The 21,005-nt window shown below is 43.7% G+C and overlaps 1 protein-coding gene across 2 annotated transcripts in view; it reads right to left on the bottom strand.

Moving 5' to 3' along the window:
• Positions 1–15,464, bottom strand: part of CDH8 (cadherin 8) — a 328,629-nt gene extending 313,165 nt beyond the window's left edge. For both annotated transcript variants that reach the window (XR_013538622.1, XM_072980825.2), the window contains exon 1: positions 15,213–15,464. The gene's annotated coding sequence lies outside the window, so the exon portion shown is untranslated. The remainder of the gene's footprint in view (positions 1–15,212) is intronic.
• Positions 15,465–21,005: the final 5,541 nt, after the last annotated feature.

Raw genomic sequence — 21,005 nt, 5'->3', positions numbered from 1 at the left:
CCACTGTGACTTCATGACAAGGGCTGAACTTGTCATACCCATAAAGTCCTTTCCAGCTCTGTAGTTTTAAGATGACAATGAATGTTGTGTATATTGATCAACTAATGTGTGTTTTCTGAAAGCATAAGGTTCTGTATTTTCCACAGTATTCAACTTTTACTTTTTCAACAGTTTTTTTTATTAATACCATTTTGTGTTGATTTCTAACAGGTTTGCTGAGGCATGTACAATTTTTTTTAAAAAAAAGCATAACAGAAAAATACAAAACGCCTTACAAGATTTTAAACCATTTAAAATCAGAACTATTACTACAGCTCTCAGAATCCTCTAACAGCAGTAGTTGTAACTGAAAGAAAACAGCTTTCCAAATCTCTGGTTAATTTTTTAGTAGAATAAAAACAACAGCAATACTGCCTAGAGTCTTAAAAGAAATAAAACATACTTTTTCGAAAATTGCAATATAATTTCCTATAACAATTCAGAAAACAGAAGGATATTTTCCATTTCCCTTTTTCATTTCAATTTTGTTGTGGTTATGTGCGGTCAAGTTGCATTTAACTTATGACAACCCTAAAAGAGTTTTCAAGTTACAGAATGTGGGGCTTTTATGGAATGATTTTCCTTTCCTACCCACATTCCCCATGAATTTCCATGGCCAAGTGGGAATTTCAACCCAAGTCTCATTCCAGCACATAACCATACATAACTAATCTTGCATATTAGTCATAAAATTCATGCTGCAAGACACAAATATTTTATTTGCCCTATTTTCTACATAAAGAAGCCATGTCCCCATTCATTCATTGCTATAGCCAATTTGGCAGCAATAGGCTCTCTTAAAACCAGCTCAATATCTGATTCATCAACCAGTCCTTTTATATAACTCAGTTCAATCACTGCAGGGTTCAGTGGTGTGTTACAACCTAATACATCATTAATAAACTCAAACGCAAATTGCCAAAAGAAACCTATTTTCAAACAAGAGAACAACACATGCAGTGTATGTTGGGAATTACATTTGAAGCAAAGCAAAGAGTGCTGCTTATATACCGCCCCATAGTGCTTCAAGCACTCTCTGGGCAGTTTACAAGTTAATTATGCAGGCTACACATTGCCCCCCCCCCAGCGAGCTGGGTACTCATTTTATCAACCTCAGAAGGATAGAAGGCTGAGTCAACCTTGAGCCGCTACCTGGGATTGAATCCCAGGTCGTGAGCACAGTTTTGGCTGCAATATTGCTGTTTAACCACTGTGCCATGAGACTCATTCAAGCACTCACCCATTTGAAGCACTTATTCAAAAGTGTGTGTGTGTGTGTATGCACATACATACATACATACATACGTACGTACATACGTACATACGTACATACCTACATACCTACATACCTACATACCTACATACCTACATACCTACCTACCTACCTACCTACCTTCCTACCTACCTACCTACCTACCTACCTACCTACCTACCTACCTACCTACCTACCTACCTACCTACCTACATACATACATACATACATACATACATACATACATACATACATACAGTCGTGCCCCGCTGGACAATTACCCCGCTCTACAACAAATCCGCTTAACATTGAAATTTTTGCAATCACTTTTGCAATCGCAAAACGATGTTTAGATGGGGGAATTTCACTTAACGTTGATCGGTTCTCTGCTTCAGGAACTGATTTTTTGCTTTACGACGATCAGCAAACAGCTGATCGGGTTTCAAAATGGCCGCTGGCTGTAGAAGAGGCCCCCCGCTGTTTTCAGGACTGTTTTTTGGCACCAAAAATGGCCACCATATGAAGGATCTTCGCTGGATGAGCAGGTACTTAGCCCATTGGAATGCACTGAACAATTTTCAATGCGTTTCAGTGGGTTTTTTATTTTGTTTAATGACAATTTTGCTCTACAGCAATTTTGTTGGAATGAATTAACATCGTCAAGTGAGGCACCAATGTACGTACGTACGTACGTACGTACGTACGTACGTACGTACGTACGTACATACATACATACATACATACATACATACATACATACATACATACGTAAAGGTTCCCCTTGACAATTTTTTGTCCAGTCGTGTTTGACTCTAGGGGGCGGTGCTCATCCCCGTTTCCAAGCCATAGAGCCAGCGTTTTGTCCGAAGACATTCTTCCGTGGTCACATGGCCAGTGCGACTTAGACACGGAACGCTGTTACCTTCCCACCGAGGTGGTCCCTATTTATCTACTTGCATTTGCATGCTTTCGAACCACTAGGTTGGCGGGAGCTGGGACAAGCAACGGACGCTCACTCCGTTGCGTGGATTCGATCTTACAGCTGAAGATCTACAGACCTTAGAGCACAGAGGCTTCTGCGGTTTAGTCCGCAGCACCACCACGTCCCTTCATACATACATACATACATACATACATACATACATACATACATACATACATACATACATACATACATACATACATACATACATACATACATACATATGCATGTGTGTGTGTATCTATCTATATAAAAACGATTGATAGTTTATGATAAGGTACAACTGAAATAATATTTTACAAAATTTCTGCTCACTGGAATTAATTTTGAATTGACATTTTCTCAGATCCACTTCCATCCTGTTTAACTTTTATTCAGTTGCAAGCCCTTATATTTAATTGCAAATCATTTCCTCGTGTAACTGAAGGGTCTGGGGCACAAACGTACTCACACTGAATATTTTTAAAGTTTGAGGAGTCTGGGAAGATGAAAAGGCCTTCACCTGCCATTGAAAAGACTTGAATTTCAATATTGGTGGGAAGATATTCTGCAGCATGTTCTAGGGCAAAGCACAGCAAACCCTCTGAAAGGATTCTCTGCTCGGTGCCATCTGCTTCACCTTATCTGGCAGAGACACCAGATTAATATTGTGAGCAGGACAGGGACAACAAAGTGATTAGTGTTGGTGTGTTGTGGGGAGTAGCTGCTGCTCAATCATTTATCACAGAGTACCCAACATAGGCCTAGCAAAACCCTCCCTGTAGCCTAGGCTGATCCATTATAGATCACATAACAGAGATGTGTCTGAGGATCTAGGGTGCCGTTCAAAAACACCTACATTGAAATATATCTGAAAGATTCTAACAGGGCTGCTTCTTTGGATACCATGGGAGAAACATCTATGACATGTGGAATTACTTCACACCTCAATGTGTGTCAGCAGAGTCAGCTGGCGCATTCAGCTGCCGATCCTCCAGGGTAGAGATGGGCACGAACCACCAGTTCAGCCCAGTTCATTTACTGTTGTAACAGGTGTTTGGCAGTTAAGCGCCCTGCGCCCTCTGGCAGGCACCCACTTGGAAGCAGCATCCTGGCTCCCCTGCCCCACCTCCTCTGGGCGCTGCTTTTGAGGGGGCAGCTGCCAGAGGGGGCAGGGAGCCAAACCACCAAACACTTGTGGAGACTGTAAACGACCCAGGTCGAACGGCCAACTTGGCAATTCGCGCCCATCTCTACTGAAAGGTCTCTGGACTTCACAATCATCACAGCGTCTTTGAACTCAATGGCCAGAAGGATAGAACACAAAAATAAGCCAGTATTTGGACACTTGGTTTATCTGCCAGGCAGATAAGCTGGAGCCTTACCTTTTGAAGAAAACTGAGCATCAGGGGATACTATTCTACAGGCCGTCCATACAAAGGACAAGCTACATCCCTGCTGTATTTTTTGGTTAGCCATTCTCTTGGGTCTTCCATCTTCCCCCCAATTTGCAGCTTCCCTAATTGCTCCCGGTTCTAGATCTGAAAATGTCACATGTTTTCCCCTTGGCTGTAACTGAAGTATGGGTAGCATGGGGGGCTGCAGATTTCTGAGAGACAACATGAGGCGAAATCACTCCTCTGCCTTTGGGCTACTTCGTAGGGAAAAGGAAAAGAAGGCGACCACAAGAGGAGATGGATTGACTCAAGTAAAGGAACCCACAGCCTTTCGTTGAGCAGGGCTGTTGATGACAGGGTGTTCTGGAGGTCGGCCGTTCATAGGGCCACTATAAATCAGAAGTGACAATAAATAACCCACAAGCCACCCATGAGAATCTCACTGACATCTTCTGTTCTTCCAAACAATTGTATTGACAGGGAAATTTGTCTCCACTGAACTGAAAGAAAATGGTAAAAGAATGTGGGGGAAATTTTGAGCATAGCACTATTACTCTTAACTTTTCCTTATATTCCCTTATATAGCAAGAGATGTATTCCTATTTCCCTTTGGTTCCATGCTGTTCCTTTCAACCTGCATCCCTCCCTACAGTTACCGCAACAAGTATTTTCTTCCATGGGCAAAGCACTACCATTTTGTTCCTTTGGAATCTGAACAGAGGTCTCTTCCTCCCAAATGCAGGAAAATACATTACAGGCTGTAAACACATACATATACACAACTGACAGACACAATTGTCCTTATTCAGGTGAATAATTCTTGGTCACTACAGTGGGTCCTGCATTAAGTCAGTTTACTGGAAGGGTATAAACACAGAACTTTAAGTGTACTCTGGTAATTTACTTAATGGAGCTCCTTGAATGCTATCTACTGGTAACTACGTGAATTTATTACAAGAGTTCTCTTTATTTCCTACAAGTTCCCGCATTATTTGTCACCTTGTCTTTAAAAAATAAAAGTAGGCTGAGCTTCCCAAGGGAAAAGTGTGGTGTCTGAGTTTCTAATCCAAGGTGTTCTGCTCTACTGTTCTCTTATTGCAGGAAAGTAAATAAAGAACAGCCACATAAGAGCCTCAGTGTTGTTTTTAGGGACTCACCTTGCTAAGCCTTTTAAAGGTATTCTGGTTATAAGAACTAACTTCCTTCCTAGGATGCCCACATGTCCCAGTTGACAGAAGAGGCACTAGGACTCGAATCCAAGTCATCAAGGGTTATAATGAGAAGTAAGAACAGACTGGCAGAATACCGAACAGGCACACTGATCACATGACCAAAATCTCTGTACTTTCCCCTGCTGGAGATCCACTGCCAGTCAAAGCTGGCAACATTGAGTTTTATGGACCAACGGTGTGGCTCAATATAAAGCCGTTCCCTATTATTTTATCGGCCACTTTTGAACCCATGGTGCAGTGGGGGGCGGGTGTTCTTTCTTGATGGGTCACAATGTTTTTGTCCTTCACAGAGGAAAAAAATTTAACAATTCAACTTCTACTGTATGCACGGGTCCTTTTTACTTGCAGGCATTCTTTGGCCTTACTTTATGTATAAAAGGACTGACCAAAATGCCCACGGAGCGTAGATCACATACATTTTGAAAGAATGCATGTGTGTGTTCTTTCTCAGAGACTGATACCATTTTTGCTCTTTTCGCTTTGCTAGGAAAACCCACAGGTCAATATAGCCATGAAGAGAAAAAGAGGCTCAAGGAAGTAGGTCATTCTAGTTTTGGGAAGTAGTCAGTGATATAAATGCAGTACCAAAAGAATGTCTTTGCCATGGCAAACTAGCTTTTGTTGTTTATCGCTTTACACAAGAGAGCTTTCCCTGATTATTTGCATGAATGGTGGATTATGTAATTATCAGAAACAAGGGGAAAACCACTGTCCCTTTCACAAGATGTCCAGATGTTGAGTTGGACAGCTATACTGATGAAACATACACAGGACTAGATGCTTGTGCTCCCAATCACATGGAAGCCTATAAAACTCATGTGAGGGGAATCAACTGAGTCTGCCTGGTCAAGGCGTTCATGGGGGACTGGCAGCATTCCTCTCCTCAGATGAAATTGCTTAATACCCTTCATGTGATAAACAGAAGCTGCCTTCAATAACTGACCCCCTGGGTGTTGTTCTTGTTCTCTCTATTTTCATTCTTGTATGAATTTTAGATCTATACCTGTGAATCACCACATACCATTGAATGCATTGTCATGTTAGATCTTGTGGGGTTTTAAGTGTTAATCTGTAAACCACCCACAGTAGTGCTTGCACCAAAGGGACAGTACCTCAATCACTTAGTCAAATAAATGAATAGACGACCTTTTTCATAGGTGTGGTAGGGAGCACCACAAACCCATGAGAAGTCCCTGGTGGAGAAGCAAGATAAATTGACATAAACATGCCCACAGGTCTGGTAAAGCAAGTCCAATTCCATCAACAGGAAAAGTAAAGGTGTTGCTTCAAACAGCAGATGAGGGCCGTCATGAAAGAGCAGCACACTTTGAGTATCTTAGTGTACGTTCATATGAGGGATGTTGGAGCAGTTTGGTTCACACTTAAAAGGTTCCTATTTTTAGTGTGATCTATTTTATCTCTCAGCGACGTGGTGGCGCTGCGGGTTAAACCACAGAAGCCTCTGTGTGGCAAGGTTGGAAGACCAGCTGTCGTAAGACCGAATCCATGCGGCGCAGTGAGCTCCCATCGCTTGTCCCAGCTCCTGCCAACCTAGCAGTTTGGAAGCATGTAAATGCAAGCAAATAAATAGGCACATTGCTCTTGTCAATCAAAATGTTTTGTCCTTGTATATAATTTCAGTAGTCAGGTAAATCTACCTACCTACCTACCTACCTACCTACCTACCTACCTACCTACCTACCTACCTACCTACCTACCTACCTACCTACCTACCTACCTACCTACCTACCTACCTACCTACCTATCTTGCACTGTAACCATCAGTATGGCAGGGTTGAACCCAATTATACCCCACATCACACATTTTAAGCACATTTGTGAAAAACAGAGAGAGGGAGAGAAAGAGTTTTGATAAATGTGGAAATGATGGTACCAGTCTGGCTGAGACACAAAGGAGGTATGTATATTGGGGGCAGGGGTGGATTACAAAAATGTGCACGTGTGGTTGCATGCACATGGGGTAATTATTCATAACACAAGGGTTAGTCAGTTTCACATGTGACCTTCCAAATGCTACCAGTCTTGTTTGGTCAAATCTTAAAAAGTGGCTACACCAAAGGAGGCCGAAAAGGTGAATGCAAGGAATTGTGCCTTTTTCAGTTGTGGCCCCTATACTCTGGAACAAAATGACAACAGAGATATGCCAGGCTTCTTTCCTCTGTATGTTTAGAAAGCTGGTAAACACAGAATTATTTAAATCTGCCTTTAATACTGGAATTTCCTTGATGCTGTCATTTTTTTTTTCATTTTTTAAAGAATTCTAGATTTTATAGGGTTATTTATATTTATGGTTTAACTCCTGTGTATTATATTGCCGTGTTGTTTTTCAGCGTATTTTTTTGTTAGGTTGGAGGCTGTAAGTTTTAACCTTATAAACTTCTCTGTGTAGTGCTTCCACTAATGGGACAGTGTACGATTTGAATGAATGAATGAATGTGTATTCTTTTGCTATTTGTGTAAATGTATAATTTAAAATAATTTAAAATATGTCACAGGTAAGATTTAGAACCCACTGCTAAATTAACATTTAACCATTAAAAGACAAAAACGGTTTGGAGATATTGAGGCCAACTTGTACAGAAAGGTGACAAGCATAACCCAAACTCCTCTCCCCCTCCCTCCATTTCTCCCTCCCCCTTTTCCTCTCACCGTCTCCTATTTGTGGAGTGATTTTCTTGAATCCATCTTAGGCCACTCATTATTCCACTTAGCGGCTGTCAATCCTTCTCCATTTTCTGGCCCATTCTTGGCTTGGTAAGAGCACATTAAATAATCAAAACACTTTCCTATCATTGTCAATGTGTGGGGATGTGAAGTAGGCTGTGCCAACTGTACAAATGAGTAAGAGATTACCCTGTTACTGGGAAGAAAGCGTTACCTGGTTGACATCCTAGGTTTCACTTATCATCCACGCTTCATCTGTTTGAGATGTGCCTGTCCTGCCCTCCATGAAAATTGCTTAAATATTAATGGAGGCCATATAGATCATGTTTTCTTATCATCTCCCCCCTTCTGTCCTCTGTTGACACACGACACATAAGCACTGTGTCTCAGCCTTGATTTTGTCGTCAGACAGTGTTACCTGCCTTGTGCATAATTAAGGGACAGCGTATTGACAGCTTTCCTTTGTAATGAGGCCGAATCTGACTGAAATCAAGATGTTAAGAGGTGATTAGTCTTTTCCAGTGAATGAATAGAATTTCTCTCAACAGCTGTATCACGGGAAGAAGAAAATTTGACAACGGGAGTTGCGGGAGCTCTTGGGATGTGCTTCAGATAGATTCTGTTGGGGCCATTCTAGGTAGATCAAAGAAATCTGGCTAATATGATCTCATGTTAGCATACTAAATTAGGCGCTAAAGCTGCTGTCCTAAACCAGTCCCTTGGAGGCAAGCTCAATAAAGCAAGCAGGATTTATGCCATGACTATTAATTTCTGTAGCACTTTCATCATACTAGAACTTGGGGGTCAACCAAAATCAATGCAATGCAGGCTACTCTCGGTTACAGAAGTAAGCCTGATGCAGTGCATGGGCTTCAGAGAGCTTTACTATGCTTACCTGCTCGGTCTGAAGCAGCCTTACTACCTCACTCAGTGGAATCAAATTTAGGGTTGAAGATGCAAGGACTGGATTTTCAGTGATAAAGTTAATCAGTGTTTGATCACTGCATTTCAATGCAGAATATCCCCATCCGGAATAAGTGCTTCTTCTGATGTTCAAAGGGAACTGAGAAAGAAAAAAAAATGCAAGTGACTTACAATTCCAAATAGAAGAGATGCACATTACTCTCCCACTTTGGGGAAGCATGATTTTCTTGCAGGGAAGTGGCATTTCTTCTTTGGAACATATGGACAGCCTTTAAATGAGAGCTTAAATTGATTGTAAGCAGGCTGGAATTGTTGATTACATTCATCAGTTTGAGGGGGACAGCAAAGATTGACATTTCCACTTAATTCAGATTCCCTCTCCTCTGTGTTATAAATATCTGCTGCTATTATCTGCGATCAACTCATGCCTGTTGTATGGTGGCCCTAAGAAGGTTTTTCTAGACATGTAAAATGTTCAGGGAGTGATTTAGCATCGCCAGCCTGCAGGCATTTTTCATGCCAAAGCAGATATTTGAACCCAGCGCTCCTGAGTCCAGTGTAACACTCTGTCCAGTATGTCACACTTTTTAATCAAGACAGACCATTGGTTTTTCTAGCTTACTTTTGTCTCCACTGACTGACAGTAGCACTCCAGGCTTTCAGAAGAGAATCCTGCACAGCCCTGTGTATATGCAACAGCCAATCAAGCTTCTAAATGGGAAAAAAAAAACTACAACTTTTCCTTACACAGTACCTCCTTATGAAGATTCCTCGTAAGGAAATGGAATCTAATCCAAGGGTACAGCTCATACTTTGTATGCAAAAAGTGCTAAATGTCATTCCCAAAGCCTTCCTATAAGGCTAGGAAAGAATCCTTCTTCAAAACTTGGGCAGCTGATGTCAAAAAGTGTCAACAGTACTTCACTATATGGGCCAACGATCTGACTCAATATCAACTTAGCTTCTACAGTTTGATAGGTATGAAAGCTGTTGGGTTAGGATCGAAGGGAGAGAAAACTAAGGTACTGTATACCTTGAGAAACTGTAGCAAATTGATCCTTGAACTTTCTGCTTTGCCTTGAATAGGTAAATATGCAGGGGGTAGTGTAAGTTTGTGTGTGCATGCATGAAGCCAAGCACATGGGTACGTATTACAGCTGTCCACTTTCAAAACTTGCAAATACGTCTGACAAACCGGAATGTTTGAATTTGTGTGAAATCTCATCAAATGTGGATGCTAGAGGTTATGCAAATAGGGATCAGCTACCTTCAATGTGTTTCAGTACAAAACTACTTCTCTAGATCGGGCTGTAAACTATGAGAAGGTTTATATCATAAATGACATGCCTTGAACTCATTTCTGTCTCTGACGTTTTACAGTTGCCAGGTTGATCTCATTTTCTTTTGCTTGTTATACCTGAATCGCATTCCTGGAGGTCACATTCTACAGTTCTGGAAAGTTTCCAGTTTTCACATCCCCAGTCCTAGCTAGTGAATGAGATTTAAAGACCAGAGCATTCTTGTTTCCCGAAGAAGGGGAAGCTTGAGTTAAGAGCTGAGTGACCACACAAGTTCTAGTATGATGAAAGTGCCACCAAATAACTGTGCAATGCTATGCATGTTGATTAGATAATATAACCTTATCTAATTGCTTTGTTGCACCACTTGCAAACAGCAGGGGAGAATGGGTGGCATCATAGGTGGCTTACGAGGTTCTCTGAGGACATTAGAATGGTCTTTGGTGAGAACAGAAAGCTAGACTAGATACTTCGAAGAAGAGTGGATCTCTTCAATGTTGGTATAATACAGAATTATTTCTAAAGGTAAAGGTAAAGGTTCCCCTTGACAATTTTTTGCCCAGTCGTGTTCGACTCTAGGGGGCGGTGCTCATCCCCATTTCCAAGCCATAGAGCCAGCGTTTTGTCCGAAGACAATCTTCCGTGGTCACATGGCCAGTGCAACTTAGACACGGAACGCTGTTACCTTCCCACCAAGGTGGTCCCTATTTATCTACTTGCATTTGCATGCTTTCGAGCTGCTAGGTTGGCGGGAGCTGGGACAAGCGACGGGCGCTCACTCTGTCGCGTGGATTTGATCTTACGACTGCTGGTCTTCTGACCCTGCAGCACAGGCTTCTGCGGTTTAGCCCGCAGCGCCACCACGTCCCTCCAGAATTATTTCTACTACAGCCATATAAATCAATGACAAAGACAAAAAAAATGGGCTTTGTCATCTGAGTTTTTTAAAAAAACTTAGATACAACCTACAGTTCTCAAGGATTTTATTTATACACCAGAATTTTGAAGATTCGATTCCTGAACGGGGAAAGAAACAGTCTCTGTGTGTGTTCCTCCCTAAAATTCAAACCTCTTACTATGAACATTGATCAATGTACAAATCATTGCTGGAGATTAAAATTTTTGAAGGCATGTAAGGACTATATATATGCCTTTTTAGGCAGCAGAGGGTGAACAAAGAGGCTGTTCTGCCACCAATACAGACTTCCCGCATCTTGGGTGAAATCCATCCACAGCATCTGTTCTGCTTATTCCTCAGGCATTTAAAGGATTCTTTAAAGGGAGAAGAAGGGAAGGATTCTGGGAGTTAACACACAGTGATCCCAGCTAATTTAGGTGCACATTTTAACTCTTTCCTGCAGTTCCTGTTTCCTTTTTCCCCTATTTGAAAGCCTGGAAAGTTTATACAGGATGTCCAGCAGGCAACCAAATTTCTGCTGTCTCTGTGATTTACTTATTATTTCTGCTGTCTGTCAAGCGGGTTTACCTTAGAAAAAGAAAGATGCGACCTGAGTGACAAGGTTCACTATTTTGTGACAAAATTATTATTACCTAATTCAATATCATTATCTAACCCATCTGTGTTCTGCATATGGACACAATGTTTTGTAACTTGCCTGCAAGCAAAAGTTAGAAAAATAAAAAAACCCTCAGGATCACATTATTTTTGAACCTTTATGGGTCATGACTAAAACCCAACTGTCACTAGGATCACATCATCATCATCATCATCATCATCATCATCATCATCATTATTATTATTATTATTATTATTATTATTATTATTATTATTATTATTATTATTATTATTATTATTATTATTATTATTATTATTATTATTATTATTATTATTATTATTATTATTATTATTACTACATTCCTACATGATTTCTGTTATTCACATCTTCTAAAATGAAAGCCAAACTCTTCGTTCCTCTGATCAAGAATATTAAATTCATGATACAGATGGGGAAACCATCAAACAGTATGTATAAAATCAAGAGTTGAAGTTAATTTCTCACTTGATGGTGAGACGGATAAAAACAGAAAGATCTCCTATTCTCATCATTCACTAAAGATTGTTTGCATGCATGCAGAGCAGGTGTATAAACTGGTGGGCAGAATGCAACGTAACAATGGATCTAAGCACATTCCCCAAATAAACAAAACTTGCAGAGACCATTCATAACAGTGGCAGCCAATAAAACTGACAGTATTCAGTCCATTTTTCTGTGAAGAAATACAATTGGCCTGTTTTATAGGGATGGGAAAGAAAAAAAATGAGAGAGATTTCGGTGTGCATTGAGGCTACCTTGACAAACCTTTTTCAGCTTCTAAGAAGAGAGTTTCCAGCACGTAATGGGCTAGTAAGGCTGTTGTTTTCTGGCAAACCCATTAGGACACATGATCCAAACAGGAATTTGCACTGGGGTGTTAAGAAGTACTGTTTTGTACTTTTATTTTATTTTAGGGAGGAAAAATGAAAGTATGGAAAAGAGGGCTTTAAGTGTGATAGTGAGACTTATTTCCACATAAGAGGTGTGACAGGAAAACTTATTATAAGTGATAATTGCTAAGCAACTCTAGTTTCTCATTTTTGTCCTTGTTTAAAATGCTCATGGATTTGGCAACCTACTTTTGACTGACCAGCTACATAATTTCATTTATCTATATGCACCCACTGACCGGGAAGGGGGGAGAGAGAGAGAGAGAGAGAGAGAGATGCAGATTGTGTCTTCCAAAATACAGCTGTCAGTTATTCGAGAAGGCCCTCAAGATGTAACCAAGTAAATACACTGGATCCGTGTGCCGTTGTTGTTTATTAACAAAAAATCCATTATATAAGCTATACATTTGAGGGGAAAGGGGAAACGGGGTGGAAGCCGGACAAGAATCTATAAAAAGCAGTATTGCAGAGGAGAAGGTGAAAGCAACTGCATCTCACAGTGAAGGCTGTGGTTCACACAGCAAAACCTTGAAGCATAATGATCATCTTAAAGAGACAGAAATGGAGGCATGGGACAGTTCAATGAGACAGCTGCTTAAGTATTCTTTCCTTTCTGTAAAGCGTCCCCCCCTCTGAAAAGTAATACACCTGACTCTGGATGAATAGCAAGCCCTTATGATAATTTTGGATTTATTTATATACGTTCACAATTGGTGAGTTACAGAGCTGATGAGGAGCAATAATACTTCAGCAGGTTTGTCGAATATTATCACTGCAGTGGAATTTCTAGTGCCTGTCTGCTCCTGTGGAGATTTTTTTCCCAAAGCTTTTAAAAATAGGTATTTTTTGTTTAAGCACATGTAAAACTCAGTGGTACCTCTCTGGTTATTTAAAGCAAATTTGGGGTTTGTGGGGGGGGTATTCCAATATCTGTATTTTCTTTCTCTAAATTTGGAAGCATTTCTCCTTATTACATTAAACCATGTAATCTGTGAAACGTCTTTTTTGCTGGGGAGTAAGTTCTGTGGATATCCCTAGAATTTACTTGGAATCTGCAGGCATATTCAGGTTGGATTCCAACCTGATCCCACGTCTGCGATAAGGCAACCCCTTGGAGGGGGGAATTTGCAAAGTGGGTATATAAACTTAAGAGGCTTCTACCCAGCTTTGCTAGCTATTGGTGATGTTCTTTAATTGGAACTGAAGTGAGCAGCTGTGAGAGCCGTCCTTGCACAAACACAGGGTTAAGCTTCAAAGAAGTAGCCGTGAGCATCTTGAAGGGCTCTCCCAGAAACGCCACTGGGCATCTCCACATCCAGCAACTCTTCCCTCACCTCTGTAGACCAGGTGGCCTTTTTCAGGGCACCTGAAGCCTGCGTGTGCAGTTCAGTGGTATAGACAGAGAAGAGGCAGTCCAAGATGTGGCTATGGGTAGAGCAGAGCCTAATACCTGTTTGAATCCAAGTACGGCACTGATCTTGTCCAGTGTCTTTGGGAGGATTCTTCTGCTTGCTCAGCCAGCTGTTTGGAGTTAAGACAGCTCCTGAACCTAAAAACCACCCAAGAATCCCTGTTTACTAGTGTACTGTCACTCTTCCAGCAATCCCCCCCCCCAGTCCCACCCACTCTCGCCTCTGCTAGCATCTACATTCCATGGAGAGGAACCTGGAGCAAATTCCTCTCCACCTCGCTTTTAGTGGGAGAGATGCTGTAATCTGTTGCTGTGCTTTTTTTCCCATGGCTGAACAAAATGTTCTGCAATGGTTCGCCGTAGCCTGGCGGAGAAGGCTGCTTGACAGCTTGATTGGGATGTTTCTACCCAGCAGCTGTTAGATCCAAGCAGGGATGTAAGAGAACATGTTTTCCCTCCCAGCCTTACCCTGATTCTCCATGAAACACTTTGTGCGGGGGGGGGGGAGAGAGAAGGAGAACCTGAACAGCACACACACAGAGAGAGAATCTGGCTCTAGGGGGTCAACAACCAAATCCTCTTTCTCTTGCTTGGCAAAAGATGCCATTAACAAGAGAGCAGAGGTAGGCAGGAGAGCGAGAGACAGAGTGCCCTATGTACGTTGGAAACCTTCCTGTAAGTTTCGCCTTCCCATGGCTGCTTCATCTCCAAGATAGGCAGTCTAGGGTGGGTGGGCTTTTTTAGCAACTTGCAGAAAAAGAGCTGAGAATCTCACTGGCATAACTCAAAGCTAGCAGTGTCAAGAAAACAAGAAGCAAAGCGCGGGGGGGGGGGAGCAGAAAGCTTGCTTAGAATCCTCACTGCTTTTCTTTTTTCCAAAACTGGCAGAAGGAAATCTAATGGGGGGGGTGAGTGATGGTCTCTCCTCCGTCCCTTTGGGGGGATCACTCCCATCATTCCCAGTCCATCTCACCTCTCTCCATCATCATTTACATATTTAACTGATGGCTCCCCTCCACACTTCCCCCCTTGGGTGGGGGAAGAGAAATCTCGATGCCACCTCGCCAAGCTATTTCAATGGATGGAAGTGATTCAAGCAGAGTGGGTGGGTGGGGGAGAGAGAGAGAGACCAAAGATTTAGTACACTAAATAGGAGAAGAGGTGGGGGAGAGAAGGAAGGACAACACGAAGGATCTACCCCTTCAGCACCCCTAACTACTAACCCACCAGTATGGTGGTAAAGTCCTCCAGAAACCCAGGTTCGAGAGCAGGAGCGCATCCTTCTGTCCCTAGCGATGCCTTCTGACAAGGCTTTCCAAAGAGCTGTGCCTGACCGTGTCATTCATAGATAGATAGATAGATAGATAGATAGATAGATAGATAGATAGATAGATAGATAGATAGATAGATAGATAGATAGATAGATAGATAGATAGATTAGATTAGATTCCCCTTCTCCCTCGCCTCAACTCTTCTAACACAAGATCCTTTCTGTCAGGAGCAATATATATATACACACACATAAGTACAGTATATATCTATCACAAGAAACGCGGTAGCTACTTACCGGTGTGTTTTGCGTGCGCGGGGGGGGGGGGTTGGAAGCACCGGAGAGGATATCCTCGCCAAGTCCTACTTCAGGGCGACGGGCAGGTGGAACAAACACAGCCGTCTTATTATTGTTGGCAGGGGGAGCAATAAATAATCATCCTCCTAATGAAGCCCAAGCTTGGACGCCAGCGGGGGAGTGCCTGCGGGCTCCTTCCTCCTCCTCCTCCTGGTCCTCCCGTTCAAAGGGAGGCGGAGGGGCGCCCGCCCGGGCGAGCGTGGCCAAGGGTTGGCACCTGCCGGCCGGGGGTTCGCATCCCGCCGGCAGGAGCGCGTTTTCCTGGCGCGGTGGCGGTCGCGGTCGCGGAGGGGGGCTCTCGGGGGTGGGGGGTCCGGGGCGAGGAGCCAAGCGGGTCTCTCTCTCTCTCTTTCTCGGGCGGGCGGCGGCGCGCGGCCCCGGGCAAAGGGCGGCGGAGCGGGACTGGCCGCCTAGCGCAGCTGCTCCTCGGCCGCCTTCGGCGCGGCTCCGCGGCGGCGGCGGCGGCGGAGGAGGAGGCGGGGGCAGAGGCAACGACGGCGGCAGCAGCAGCAGCAGAAGGAGGAGGAGGAGGAGGAGGAAGCAGCGGCAGCAGCCCGGCGGTGGCCGCAGCAGCCCATCTCCGGCCGGGCGGCGCGCAAGAAGGCGACTCCGAAATACATCCACGCATCCAGGCGCACCGAGCGCGCTCGCCAACCCGCCCGCCCGCCCGGCTGCCAAAGGGAACTGCGTGTGAAGCGAGGTGGAAAAGTGAGCCGGGAGACTCCCCTGACACTTCTTATTGGGCTGATCTTGGAGGCAGGTCTTTAAAAAAAAAAGGGCTGGGGAGAAACGCCGGGGTGGGTTTCTTTCTCTCTCTCCGGCGCTGGCGCGCGCTCGCCTCCCTGCCTCCTCCCGAGCGTCAACTTTCTAGTCCTCGTCGAGGGTTCCTGTCCTTGGCTGGGCTTTCAGGTCCGAGGCGGCGGCCGGCCCGGCTTGGGGGGCTCAGGGATCTGGCCCCGCGGCCTCATCGCCCGGTCGGGCTTGCGAGATGTCTTCCTGGCTGGGATGTCTTCCTAGCGGGAAAGTCGGGGACAAGAATTGGGGGGGGGGGGGTGGCGGAGGGGGAGGGAGGTTAAGGCAAAGGGGGGGGGGCGGGAAGAATCGAGACACCGTGGCTTTCTCCCCCCCACGTGGATAGCAAGCGTCGTCGCCCCCCTATCTCCCGGTTCACCGGGCAACTTCCATCAGTCGTCAAGGACGCCGCGTTGTGATGGTTGCATCTTTTAAAGGAAGGAAGAAAAGGCACAAGGCTTGGGGTGGGGGGGTTAGGGGGGGCTGAGAGGGGAGGGGGTTACGGAGAGGTGGGAACAGACAGGTGGTTCATAGCAAGCATCATCACGCGAGGGGGGCCTTTTTCTCTGCTCTCCACAAAGCTGATTGACTGGCTGCTAACAGAAAGGGGATGTTACTGCCTGGCATTTAGAGGTACACTGCCTTGGAACAGAGAGGCTCTGTGCGGCTAACAACTGCGTTTGAGCCCGACCTTTGTGGTTGGGCCGAGCTTTGTCTTTTGAAAGCTCTTGGAGGGTGGCCAGCTGTGGTGCAGGGCAGCAAGGCTCGGAAGGCGCGGATCTGTGCCTTTTGTGGGGGGGGGGGGATACTTCTTTGTACAATATCTATCAAAGCAACGGACTGCCTCTACCCATTTCCTTGGGTGTCTTTCACTTCCAGCGCTCTGAGAGGAAGAGAGAGACGGATTTCGGCTTCCTAAACCATCCGTGCTTTCAAAAACATCGTAGATCTGCACTTATAATGTTTTCTATTTCTAGGCTAAATGCACACACACAGAGAGAGAAATACAGATGACACCTCCAAACAAGCACAGAAAAAAGTCACATCCTTGGTCATCCTTTGACTGTGTAGGCACCTGTGTATTTAAAAAGCAACTGTGCTTTTTTTAACACACACACACACACACACACACACACACACAAACACACACACAAACACACCATGTGCCTTCAAGTCAATTCTGACTTACTACAACCCTTGTATTCCAGGTAGAGAATACTCAGACGTGGTTCCCCATTGCCTTCTTCTGGGGGCGTCCTGCGACTACGCAGTTTGTCCCAAGGCTACACGGGCTACTCACATTTAATCGCCTCTTTTCCATACCTGTAAATGAGAGCTGATGTGCTCTTGCTTGCAGGGCTGGCCACACCATAAAGCAGACCAAGGTGATTGATTCAGGTCGAGAATGCTGTGAGGTGGGAGGGGGCAGATTGAGCTCCTTGCTTTTCCCTTCCCTCTCTGGAGAGTGGGATACATGGGATACAACCTGTTCTGCTCCCTGCTTGCCCCCCCAATTGGAGTGGTGGGAGACTAGCATCTTATTGCCAGGGTTGAAGCAAGGTCCATTTGCCAATCCAGCTTCTGTTTGCATTATGAGCAGAAGGTGTCATCTTATCCTTTGCTCCAAGCAGAAGAATGTTTGAGGATGGCTCTATGTCCAAATTTACAGTGGTGCCTCGCTAGACAGTTACCCCCACATGACAGTTTTTTCGCTAGACATTGACTTTTTGTGATCGGTGTAGCGATTCGCAAAATAATGATTCCTATGGGGGAATTTCGCTGGACAATGGTCCCTGCTTCGCAAACCAATTTTCGCTAGACAACGATTTTGACAGCTCCCTCTGCGCTCGCAAAATTGGTGTTTTCGGGACCTAAGCTTTGCAAGACAGCAATTTAAACAGCTGATCGCCGGTTCGCAAAGCGGCTTTCCTATGGCTGATCTTCGCTAGACAACGATGATTCTTCCCTATTGGAACACATTAAACAGGTTTCAATGCATTCCATTGGGGAAATGCTTTTCGCTAGACAATGATTTCGCTAAACAGTGATTTCAGTGGAATGGATCATCATCATCTAGCGAGGGACCACTGTACTTTGAATATCCTTCTTGCTTCCTTAAGAAATGTATTATGTGTTCATGTTTGGAGAACACCAGCTGAGTAGTGGGCAATCTATCTTTTCTATCTATCTTTTCCTGATACACCCTCCAAAACAAGCATTGGCATCCCCTTGCCTCAGTGGTCCAGAACAAGCCTTTTCTAGACACCCAAAGAGGCCTTTAGTCCCCACCAGAAATGGGATTCTATTGATAATCACACATTGATCTGGAGTGGAGAAAAACCCATCACTTCTCATGCCTAGGTCAGCAGTTGGACATGTTTGGGGCTCTTAGCTAAGGCCATACCTATGTGTCAGAAATAAAAGGCCTGTCAACAGCGATCAAGAGGCTTTTGGACTGACACCACTCAACACATGCTTTTCCATTTGCTCCAGAGCCAATGTTTATGTGGTTAAAAAAATAACAAACAAGCAGAGGCAAACATTGTTGTGTATCCCAAAACAGCAGCCTTTGCTAAGGAAGGGTGGCATCATGTGAAGCAACAGAAGTGTCTGTGGATTAAGAAGAATTAAAAGCAATGAGTAAATCTGGCCTAAATCGAATTTAAGGGGGCCATAAAGCATTACCAATAATAGAATAAAATATTATGGATGGATGGATGGATGGATGGATGGATGGATGGATGGATGGATGGATGGATGGATGGATGGATGGATGGATGGATGGATGGATGGATGGATGGAAGGAAGGAAGGAAGGAAGGAAGGAAGGAAGGAAGGAAGGGAGGGAGGGAGGGAGGAAGGGAGGGAGGGAGGAAGGAAGGAAGGGAGGGAGGGAGGAAGGGAGGAAGGAAGGAAGGAAGATTATTTTAACAATTATGTCAAACTTGAAACTTACTTTCAAGTTTGACATAAATGGAGGCCTCCATTAATCTGAAGCCTGCAACTGTGTTTTACTTGATTTGCATATAAATCAGGTACCACTCAAATTTCAACCCCCTTACAAGATAGTAGAGAAAGAGTTTTTTAACATATTAAGGGGCTAGCTAATTCATTGATATTAATTTGAGAGCAGATTTTAGCACAAGCAGGGCACCTACTTAAATTCATGTTTGCATCTGTAAGTGGCCAGCACTGAAAGTGACAGCTATTGTGCAGAATTAATGCAGAGCTTTTAGAAACCTCTGGATACACCCTTGATTCGTACATGTGGAGGTAATCTGCATTTTACTCAGAGGTGGGTTACATGTGGCTTGCAGGCAAAATCTGGCTCTTTGATTTCCTCTTTGCAGTCCTCCCAGCTGAAGCTGAAGCCTTTTGTCATTATTTTCTCTGTGTCTCTAAGTTCCAAAACCCCTGTGAGATCTTTTGCTTACTAGTTTTACAGGGCTATAGGGAAAAGGTGCTACTGCTTTTGATCCAAAATCTAAATTCAGTTTCAGAGAGGTTCTTGAGGGTCACCAAGTCTCTGGAAAGGCACCCTTTAGAAGGGGTGGGGGAAAGATATACAGTGGTGCCTCACACAACGATGTTAATTGGTTCAAAAAAAAAATCAGCGTTGTGTGAAACATCGTTCTGTGAAACACCATTTCCCATAGGAATGCATTGAAAACTGGTTAATCCGTTCCAATTGGAACGGATTGCCGTCCTTGAGTGAAAATCCCCATAGGAAACATTGTTGAGTGAAACAATGTTTCCTCCATTCAAATGTATTGAAGCCGACTCAATGCATTTGAATGGCATTCCGATGTCTCTTTTCCCTCATTTAAAAGTGCCTTAAACTGTTTGAAACCTGTTTTAAATGCTTGGCATCGATAGTTCAGCTTGTGAAACGTATGCAAACTTAATTTGGTGTTGTTCTGAGTCGTCGTTAATTTTTGGTGATTTTTTGTTTTCTCTATTGAAAGCCATTAGACAGACCATTCAATGGCTTTCAATGGAGAAAACAAAAAATTACCAAAAATTAACGAAGACTCAGAACAACACCAAATTAAGTTTGCATAGGTTTCAGGAGCTGGGCTAACGATTGCAAGCATTTAAAACAGGTTTCAAACAGTTTAGGTCACTTTTAAATGAGGGAAAAGAGACATCGTTGTGTGAAAATCCCCCATAGGAAACATCGTTGTGTGAGGCGGCAAATTTATCAGAAAAAGCCATCGTTGTGTGAATTCATCATTGTGTGAGGCACCCATTGTGTGAGGCACCACTGTATGCACAAAAGCTGGTAGACCACCAAAGAATGGCACCATGGGGAAGATGATGTGGCCATTTTGGGAAGCTCACAGGCATGGATCAAGACCCCGGTGGGCTCAGCTAAGAGGTTCTTCACCCAGGTATAGGAGGATGTACCAAAGAGAGCCACACCAGTTGACTTCATTACATTTCATTTCATTTATACCCTTCCTTTCCTCCAATTCAGGGATCCAAAGCAGCGTACCAAAGTAGCTGGGGAAATGGGGGGAGGGGAATGATGACTGAAAGAACAATTAAAATAATATCTTCAAAATGAATAGTTGCCACTGAATTTTGATGTCAGTGGTAAAACACTTGATACAGTAGTATGGTTTAATTTTATTTTATTTTCTACTGGTGCTATAAGACTTGCAGAACATAGGTGGGAAGGGGCAAGCTGACACTTGGTTTCTGAATATCTCTGGAAGTGTACCATTTGAACATGAATTCCTTCTCAATTTCAGAAACTAGTACGTGCGGGGGGGGGGGAATTACACTTGGAAGATGGGATTTTGATTTAGACACCTTCCAGGATGCCCCAGACAGACGAATAGTATGCACTCCTGTATTCTGGTTCAATATGTGCAAATAATAAATCCACTTTGTTGTCGTTATTGTTGTTTTAAAAAAACAGCAAAAGTGAATTTCTTAC

This window comes from Pogona vitticeps, chromosome 10, assembly GCF_051106095.1.
Source record: "Pogona vitticeps strain Pit_001003342236 chromosome 10, PviZW2.1, whole genome shotgun sequence".
Taxonomy (NCBI): Eukaryota; Metazoa; Chordata; class Lepidosauria; order Squamata; family Agamidae; genus Pogona; species Pogona vitticeps.
The sequence above is the reverse complement of the archived record's forward strand: the minus strand, read 5'-3'. Positions and strand labels throughout refer to the sequence as shown.